Here is an 8,491-nt window from a genome sequence, read left to right as displayed (position 1 = left end):
CTCAGTTGGTTAAGTGTCTGCCTTAGGCTCAGGTCATGATGCCGGGGTCTTGGGATCAAGCCCTGTGTCGAGCTCCCTGTTCAGCTGGGAGTCTGCTTCTCCCTCTCAAACTCCCGTGCTTGTGCTTGCTGTCTCTCTCTGTGTGTCATATAAATCAATAAAATCTTTAAAAAACACATAGCAACACAAACAAAAGGGATCCTTGATCCTGCCATTTAGAAGCCATTCCATTCACATAAAGCCCAGGGAAGGAAGCGGTTGCCTGGGAAGATAGTGTAGAATGAGAAATGGTGCCTCAATCCTCCCCTGGTTAAGGAAGAAAAAAGCTACACTGCAAACAATGGTGGAATGGCCATAAGGCAGTAGCATAAAAGCGAATATTGGTTAAAAGTCTATTTCAAAGCCGAGAAAGGTTTCAAGGAATTGCATCATAGCAAAGGATGCATGGAAAGGGTCCATGAAGCCAGGAAGTAGAAGGGTTGTGACCACGGGGACCAGCTGTTTTGATGGAATTACTCACCAGAAACCATACTGGTGGCAGAGGAAAAGCGAGGAACAGAACAGAAGCTAGTGACCATAGAAAGAACATAGATTGGGAGATTTACCTTCTTTGGGTTAATTAAACTTCCATGAAAAAATGAACTAATAATTGAAATGGGAGATGTCTTCAAATGTCTTCTAAGTCATGTAAAGCATATCTAAAGAAAAGCAAAGAAAAACGAAAAGGCATGAAAAGTGTACAGGAACATTCTGCAAATGAAAACTACCCTGTTCTATTGAAGACTCATGAATAGAAAGAACTGAAGATGAATGAGGGGCCAGGGCAGCCCCCACTGGTCCGCCAGGCCACCAGAAGCCCTCAGGTGCAGCGCCCATCCCCTCTGCTGGGCTCCTCCTGGATCCCCGTGGCAGCATCTCAGCTCTGGGCTGTGAGCTGCCTCCTGGCCCCGGGCAGCTTCACAGGAGGACCTGTTGCTTCTGACACAAGAAGGAGCATCTGTTCCTTCCCTGACCCAGGGACGGCTCCTCTGGGACATGGTGCGTGTCCGACAGTTCAAGGAGGCCCGGGCCAACTATGTCCCCCACAAGATGCTCCAGCTGGCTTTCACCCTCTTCCTCACCAGGCACCGCCATTTGAAGCCTGAACCCGACCCTGCTGGGGAAACGCCGCCCAGTGCCCCAGGGGCAGCCAGAGCTCTGGATACCTGTGTGGTACCTGTGACGGGAGTGGGGGAGTCTCCCCTGGGTTTGAGGGGCCTGGCCTGGCATTGAAGATGTGCTTCCAGCAAATCCATCTCCATCTGAGACAGAAGAAACAGAGTGACTGCCTGGAAAGGAGTCTGAGTCAAAATCCGGTGACCATCTCTTCTTATTCAAATGAAGACATAAGGAAAGGGAAATGATAAAAAGGAAGAAAGCAGGAAAGCAGGAAATGGTATTCTTGACCTACAGCACTAAGTCATATGCCCATGAGATCCATCTTTCTAAGGACTCCTCTTTCTGCCTCAGCAATACAACATGTTGAGTTAAGTTACTCAGCATTGTGGGTAAAATGTGTCTGTGACAGGGCTGTCCCTAAGGGCCTCCGTCCACAGGACAGAGCTAGCCTGAAGTTGTTCATGTGTTCACTTATTGCAGGATCCTCTGGTTTCTGGATCAACACTGAACCAGTTGGAACGTTTTTCCTTACGTCACAGCTGCAGCAACAAGAACAAAACCAACAACCACCAATTGCAAGAAGACGGAAAACAACAACTCTTCTTAGATCCACTCACAGCTGAGGTCCCAGGGCCAGTCTCAGCGCTTGTACCAGGAGAAAAAGGAGCATGTAGACAATCATATGTGCCAGGAGCAGGCAGTGATAGAAACTCGAACTGTTACAGAAACCTGGCTCAAGGCTCTGTGTGTTTCCACTGGGTAGTTACAATGTCCAGTCCTCCCTAGTCAGTGGTGCCCACAGGTTTGTGATTTGTACCTTCGGAATCTCTGCTGGGCTGCCCCTGTGAAGATAGAGGGAAGTCTGCTGGCTTTGCCAGCAGGGAGAGGGGGAAAGCAATCACTCTAGAATAGTCAAGAGTCTACCTCTTCAGACGGTAGATGCCAAGGGGCTCTGTGACCAGGAGCCTGAAGGAGGGAAGTCAGGAAGAGGGAACAGCAGACTTCCCACTGGAGATGCAAGGTTGAGTCTGGACTCTCAAATAATGCACATCCTGGAGACATTAAATCGCAATGTGTCTTGCATATTTTGAAATCAAGGCATGGTGCTGAAAGTCCTTCCGTCTCACGTGAGTGTGAAGAAGATGCCCTAAAGCTTCAGAGTACCTTTGACATTTAAGTCTGAGAAGGAGTAGGGGAGCCTGTCAGGGGCACAGAGATGGGGAAGCCAGTGCAGGTGGGACACAACCAGGAAAGAATGATCTGCAGGAAGTGTGGCAGAAGGGAAGATTCAGAATTTCCCAAGAGGAACCTCAGGCAGGAATTTATGACATGGGCTACAGGACTGTGCCCTGCATCTGAATTCTGCTTTCACCTGGTTGTTTGATCGTGAAAACCTCACTTGAATGCTCTGTAGCTCAGTTTCCCCAAATGTAAAGTGGAGTGTAAATATTCCTAGAGCTGTTGTGATAATGAAATGGCACATTTCAAAGCATCTAGCATCTTCCACTGAGTGAGAGTTTAACAGACGAGAACTATTATCTTATGTTTTCCCTAAAATTAATTGGCTCTTAGCCTTTTCCTTATAACTGACTGCAAAGGGCTAATCCTCCTAAATATCATTGTGGAAAAAAAAATACCCATTGGGAACAGGTGGCCTATCTGGAGGGTTGGCGGCTCTGGGAACGCATGAGAAACAATAGAAATGACCGCTGGGCCGCCATCTTCCAGTCCCCACCCCCCCGGCCCCCTTTCCTAACCCTTGACTCTCCTGCCATAAGGATGTATACCTAGGTCATGTCTCTACAAGTAACCCGATACCTATGCAAGAAACCGGAACATCAGGACTCCCTCAACATTCCAATCCCTGAATACCAAACCTTATATGGCTGTGAACCTATTCCCTCTCTTAACCCAGATAAAAGACCCACTCGACCCCCTCCCATGGCGACTTCCCTGACTCCTCTTTCCAGAGTCGCAGAACCTCGCACAAGGGTGCACACTTCCTCCTGGCGGGACTTTCCTGGCTCCCCTTCTCCTGAGCCCTGAAACTTCACCAGAGAGCGCCTTAAATAAATCTTGCCTTGTGTCTACCTCCCCTGGTGTCATGTGTATCTCACCTGTCAAACCTTACACTATCCACTGAATGTAATTAGATACACAATAATGTAATACGTATACATATACACTGTACCTTTGTCTGCATACTCTACACGTTCTGGTACAGCACATGTCCCCTTCCACCCTGCTTCCCCAGATCCCATCCTTTTACTCTCCAATCACAGAGTTTCCCTCTCCCCCAGTGGAGAAATCTCCTGTGAGCTCCCCTCCCCACTCCCTCCTCAGGAGCCTCTCCTGCCCATTCACACAGCTGCTTCCTTTTCCTTTGTGGTTTCTGTCTGGCCCTTTTACTTCCAATTACAAAGCCACAAAGAAGAACACAAGTTGTTTGAAACTTCCAGGTTTTTTCGAAACTCTCCTAGCAGAAGCCTTGTTGTTTTCTTTTCTCCTGGTGACTATTGTTGACCTGAGGGAATGTCCCCACTGCAGTGATGTCACAGTGGCAGGAGCAGAGAGGAGATAGGAGCAAGAGGCTGCTGTTCTGTGGCCCATCACATTCTTTACAGGGGAGGCTGCCAGCGAGGGGGCAGGGTGGGCTAGACAGTGACCAGGTGTGCACACGGGCTCGTGTTGTATGTAGAAGTCCGTCCCCTGGTGGGAGATTTTCCTCCAGAGCAAGCAAAGAAACACAAACAACTAAAATGTTTCCTGGAATGAATGGACTCTGCTAGTGTTAAAGCCATGACCTTCAATAAAAATACCTTATTTTCTTTTTCTTTTTTCTTTCGACCCTCCTTCTTCTTCTTCTTCTTCTTCTTTTTTTTTTTTTTTTTTTTTTTTTTTAACAAAAACAGCTGATAGGTTCCTAGTAAAAGTGAGCAGAAGGTCCAGAGATTTTCCACATCCTTCCTGCTCTGGAGCTTCAAGGTCTCTCCCACATTTCAGCATCCCCCCACCAGAGGGAACACTAGTCCAATTGCTTCCAACAATGTAACAAGTAGTTCTAGGGCTGGAAACAAGGCTTCAACATGCCATGGGCTGTCTTGTCGAAGTTGCTGGTGTTTGAGCCTTGTTTTGATGCGGGCTTTGGAAATCAAATATACATAGATTCTACATAATCATTTAATTCCTCAAAATGTATTCATGGAATCAGGAATTCTATCTGGTACTAAATAGAGAAAATATTTATAATAAATTGTTGAGTATCTAGCATCAGGTGAAGTTAAAAATCATTTTCTCATTGAGGCCATACTAAAATACAGTACAGTAAAAACAAATATCCAATAAATGTTTGAAAAATTCATTGGCTATTAGCAATTTGGAATGATTCTCAGAATCGAGGGACACTGATAGTATTGTCTTTCTAGAAATACTTAATTTGCATTGTACTTTCATATTTCCATTTAAGTAAGAAAAATGTAGAAGTCACTCATCATATTCAGATATTCAGTAAAGAGTAATTAGGTTTAAAATATAGCTTTTAGTTGAAATTTTTCATCAATCTTAATTCTGAATTAAACAGACTAAAATGAACTCTGTCTTTCTTAATCTATAAAGCAGAGCTATCAATACATAACAATATAGAATTTAGATCTCTGTTACCACGTTTTTTTGGAAGGTTCAATTACATAAATATTCGAAAGACTGTGACAGGAGGCGGCAATAGGAAAAAGAAACAGTGGAGAAACCCATGCTCTAAACCCCAGAAGAAAGTGTAGAAAGGAAAGCAAAAAGAGAAGTAGAAAGGAAGGGAAATGTTCAGAAATTGAAAACGCCTATGTCCCCTACTTAAGCCACATGCACAAGACAAGAAGTTCAGAGAATCTAGAGCCACAGGTCCCAGACATGCCCACCCCAGCCAGGCCAACAGCACCTACAGGATCCCTGATGGCCCTGCCCTGCTCCTTCTTAGTGGCCCTGGTGGTGCTCAGCTGCCAGTCCCTCGGCTCTCTGGGATGTGACCTGCCTCAGGACCATGGCCTGCTGCACTGGAGGGCCTTGATGCTCCTGCGACAAATGAAGAGACTGTCTGCTAGCTCCTGTGACAACTATACAAATGACTTTGGCTTCCCCCAGGAGGTGTTTGACGGCAAGGCGCTGCACAAGGCTCAAGCCATCTCTGTCCTCCATGTGACGAACCAGAAGACCTTCCACCTCTTCTGCACAGAGGCCTCACCTGCTCCCTGGAACATGACCCTCCTGGAGGAATTGTGCTCGGGACTTTCGGAGCAGTTGGGCCGCCTGGAAGCCTGTCCCCTGCAGGAGGCAGGGGTGGAAGAGATGCCCCTGGTGAATGGGGACTCCATCCTGAGGAACTACATCTAGAGAATCTCCCTCTATCTGCAAGAGAAGCAATACAGTCCTTGTGCCTGGGAGATGGTCCGAGCAGAGATCATGAAACCCTTGTATGCATCAATAGCCTTGCATAAGAGACTAAGGAGTGGCAAGTGAGACCCGTTTCAACATCGAAATGATTCCCTCTGACTAATAACATCACACATTCCGGAGTCCTGCCATCTCAGAGACTCTCATTTCTGTGGTTGCAAAGACATGAACACAGTCAATTTGCCAAGTGTTTTTAGGACATGTCAACTCTACAAGAAATAGTTGCTTACAGATGACCTTGCCTATGCTTATTTATCTATTTAAATATTTATTTACATAAATATCCATAAGATTCAGTTTTTTCATATAATATGATGTACACCTTTACATAGTAGAATATAATAAAATATATTTACAATATGTAATCAGTTTATCATTTTCTTTCTTTATGGAACTTTAAAACAAAAGGGTTTTCAAGGAGGCACACCAGGTATGATTGTGTAACTCCGTTGGAAACTGGACAGCAGAATGCATTTACTGTCACAAAGCATTAACACTGGAAATAACAACTCACTTTCTTTAAGACAACTTGCACGTTGACTTTAGGCTATAGGACATAAAAAATACAGATCCTGATGTCTACATCTTTAGTTGTAGGGACATATAAATATGGTTGCTATTGGGATGGGATCTAAAAACCTCCAATTTAATGTTTGACGATGAAGGAAAGGAAGTGACTTCTCTCACCTGCTGCCTGAGCAGAGAGGTAGAAGCACACAGGAAGTGCACACAGAAAATCTGCGGGCCCCTCAACAGGTCACTGACAGACATGGAGACACGTATGTCCAGTGTCGGGGGCAGGTGAGCTGGCAGTTGACAAGAAACGCCACGGCTGAGGTCCACATCTAGCAGGCAAAGACAGAAACAGAGGTGGTCATGCAGGGAGACCGTGTCATGTGAGAAACAGACATAAACTTGATTCTGAGGCTCTTCAACCAATGAAGGGACAGGAGAGAAGAGCCACAAAGAAGACAGTGGACTCTTGGCCATAGCACATGGTAAGGGAGGATGCTGGTGAGTTTTTTTATGGAAGTAAATGTGTTTCAAAGACCATCAGCAGATTCCTGGAAGATGTGGATTGAGACTGCCTGTGATGTCAGAAACACAGATGCCTTTGCTGACCTTCCTGAGAGTCAGTTTGGTGGAATGCATAAGCAGAGACCACCCTGGAGCAAGTGGGAGCATGAATAAGAGAAGTCAGTGCATTTGTCTTGGAGAAGAATATTGCATGGGTTCTGGGAATAATGGGGTTTGTTATTCTGTGCATCGTTTGCACTTTTATGTCATTTCGTTTTCCCTGAGTGGTTTCATGGATTCTATGTTCTGCAAATCATGTTAATATGTTTAATGTTGTATTTCTTCTTCATCATGACTGAATTTCTGACCGTGATTTATCGTGTCTTGGTTCTTACTTCCTTGCACATCAGCGAGCTGCTCGGCTTTAAGAATTCACTTGGCAGGAATGGATAACTCATTCAATCCTACATCAAATTATCTATTACCATGGATAAGATCATGTTTCCTGGAATTATTTGGCATCATTAATTAGGTTACTTAACCCCTCCTTGTGACCCTGTTTACTAAAGTGGCATAATATCACATTGCTTTTTCTAGAGAATTTGATGTGGTAAGAATTCTTCTCTGTTGCTCACTGCTAGTATTTCCTCATGTTCGGAATACCACAATGTTTGGTGGATAGCCACATCACGAGATTCTCCTGCACATAAAGACTGACAGACTTTCTTCAAAAATGACGGTGGGAACCTGGGTCAGGTATTCTCTATTCTCATATTTACATCAATGAGAAATCATTGGTTGAATGATCTGAAAATACATGAATTATAGAAATCCATGGAGCAATAGTGAGCTGTGTATAATTCAGGAGTACAAACAGGTTTAACAATTAGGACAGAAGAGCATGAATATTCACTGAACTCATGCACTGAAACGAACCTAGCACTGCATCTTCTGTAGGGAACGGCATAAATATGGTAGCAATCGTCTTATTAATTCTGACAACTATATATGGGAATATTGTTTGTCTCCTCTTCCAAAATTCGTGGGAACAGTGGTCCTACACTTCAGTACCTGACTTGTAAAGGAGGCTGCCTCCCAAACTGGAATTCTGTTGTGACTTCTACGAAAGGCTGACCCATTCATCCCCCATTGGCAAGAAACTTTTTTATTTATCATCAGTGATGAGACGGTGGCTTCTACGAACGTCTGAAAGTTGAGAATAAATATCTAGTTGGAAGTGCAGAAGAACATGCTATTTCCTTAGCCTTCTGGCACCCACACTGCCCTCTACCCTCCCCCAACCCTCATTCCAGAACACACTCCCCTGTCCTAACAGTTACCTTCCTTGCCAAGGCAGAAGTTTCCCAGCCCCTTGGCATTCACTCTCTTGACCTCTCAGCCTGTTCACACAACAGCTTTCTGTTCTGCTGTCATCTAAGCTTAAAGGTTTTCCAAAGGAGCAGCAGAAGAAAGCAAGTAGACAACAAAAATGCATTGAAATCTCTAGGTTTTGCAGAAGCAACTGCTAGAGAGGCTTTGCTCGGATTTCCAATCAATATGATGGAACAGCAGCTGGGGCTGAAAGGAAACAGAAAGCAGGATCAGGTTGAAGGGTGGCCTAGTGAAGCTCGTCTCCTGGAAGACTGCTTCTTGGTGGCCAAATGCGTCAAGGGTGGTGACCAAAATGGGACCTCTTCTGAGAATGTCCCTTCCAGCTACATAAAGCCTACTTGTGGACATCCAGAGATTCTAATGCTGTCATAAACCTGTTTCCTTACTCTGTCTATAACAAAGCTTAAGTCTTGTCCTGATAAACCCTATAGCCATAGTCAGTTTTAATCCCAATGTTCTTGATTATTAAATACTGGAAAGT

At 44.8% G+C, this 8,491-nt stretch overlaps 1 pseudogene; it reads left to right on the top strand.

Annotated features, from left to right (window-relative positions):
* The first annotated feature begins 5,103 nt into the window (after positions 1–5,103).
* LOC131812570 (interferon alpha-1/2-like) lies at positions 5,104–5,838 on the top strand (annotated as a pseudogene).
* The last annotated feature ends 2,653 nt before the right edge of the window (positions 5,839–8,491 follow it).

Source organism: Mustela lutreola, chromosome 12, assembly GCF_030435805.1.
Source record: "Mustela lutreola isolate mMusLut2 chromosome 12, mMusLut2.pri, whole genome shotgun sequence".
NCBI lineage: Eukaryota > Metazoa > Chordata > Mammalia > Carnivora > Mustelidae > Mustela > Mustela lutreola.
The sequence above is the reverse complement of the archived record's forward strand: the minus strand, read 5'-3'. Positions and strand labels throughout refer to the sequence as shown.